The 1,624-nt window shown below is 29.0% G+C and overlaps 1 pseudogene; it reads left to right on the top strand.

Annotated features, from left to right (window-relative positions):
- Positions 1 to 551: 551 nt before the first annotated feature.
- On the top strand, positions 552 to 1,143 carry LOC125865556 (pterocarpan synthase 1-like; annotated as a pseudogene).
- The last annotated feature ends 481 nt before the right edge of the window (positions 1,144 to 1,624 follow it).

Here is a 1,624-nt window from a genome sequence, read left to right on the forward strand (position 1 = left end):
TTTTCCTAGAGAGAACTTTAACAGATTGAGAAAAAAAATTAATACATGAATTACTTGCATTCATGTATACATATTCCCTAGGTTATATGTATCATTTTGGATAAGAATGTATCTATTAATTTGAACATTTAACATGTTGACTTTTAAAGTAATTTCTGAATATATAAAATAAAGATGTCATTGACCATTGCGAGATACATTTAAATACTTCGAAAAATAAAAAACCTCTCCACTCTTGTCTCTCTATTTCTATAGCTTTCATCTATTAGTATTCTTAGACTTATTTATTTCACAACATATCAATTAATATTGCATTATCCGCTTAATCTGGACTTGCTTTATTTCTTTCATTCAAGAAAATAGTATTTAAAATTGCCATCAGCATATGATAATAAGACAAACTGACACAAATAAAAAAACCCCTTGATAAACTACTAATAAGAACCTCAAAAATAAAATAAAATAATATAGTAGTATTTAACAATTAAAAGAAAGAAACCCAACAAATTAATACCTTTGTCATTGTCCTAAGCAAATAATCCTTTTCACAAGATCAAGCATCTTTCACACATCATTAAATTGTGCATCTCAAAATCAAAATTTTCCCCACAAATAAAAATGCACATCCCTTATTCTTCTTTCTTTCCACTTATTGTTGTTGCACTTCCACTTCTCTACTGGGCTTTCAACTTTAGAAAGCAAACAAAACTAGCTTTTTATGTCCATGATTATTTAAGTGGACTTGACACATCTGCAATAACTGTGGCTGGTAAAGATGGACCACAAACAAGTGTACTTTCTTTTGGTACAATTATTGCTGTTGATGATCCAGTAACTGAAGGCCCAGATCTAAACTCAAAAGTAATTGGTAGAGCCCAAAGGCATGTATATAAATTCACAATTGGATGGTAAAGGACTATATTTGATGTTTTTTATTATTTTTACTGATGGGAAATATAAAGGGAGTACTTTGGAGATTCAAGGTGCTGATTTATTTGCAATGAAGAAAGGGAATTTTCAATTGTGTCTGGGACTGGTTATTTTAGATTTGTTAGAGGGTATGGTATAATGACTACTCACTTTATTGATATTCCTAATTTGAAAGCTATTCTTAAGCTTGATGCTATTGTTAACCACTATTGAATTTTATTATTGAAATGTTGAATGTAGGGGTGTGCATTCGGTTTGAGTTTTTTGGTTTTTGGTTTTGAAGAAGTGTAATCCAATTCGAACCAAAATAAATTTGGTTTGGTTTGGTTTTTCTCTTTTTGGTTTGAGTTTTTTCGATTCGGTTAATCGGTTATGTCAATAATTAGAAACATAACAAAGTTATATTTGCAATTTGAAAAAAAAAATACTTTTAAATATAAATCACAAGTAAAACGTAAAACACAATACTTAAAAGTATATCAATTATAGATGTCCAAACATAAAAAAATAAACTAAATCATAATGAAAATAACTAAAAAGGGACAAAAGTGGTTAATTCCAACTTAATTCTAAACTCACACACACGTGCGCGCACACACACACACACATATATATATAACCTTCCTAACTTGAATGTTAAATTACTATAATATCCCTAACTTAGGTTGTGACTTTTTTGATGAATTGTGACTTT

This window comes from Solanum stenotomum, chromosome 1, assembly GCF_019186545.1.
Source record: "Solanum stenotomum isolate F172 chromosome 1, ASM1918654v1, whole genome shotgun sequence".
Taxonomy (NCBI): Eukaryota; Viridiplantae; Streptophyta; class Magnoliopsida; order Solanales; family Solanaceae; genus Solanum; species Solanum stenotomum.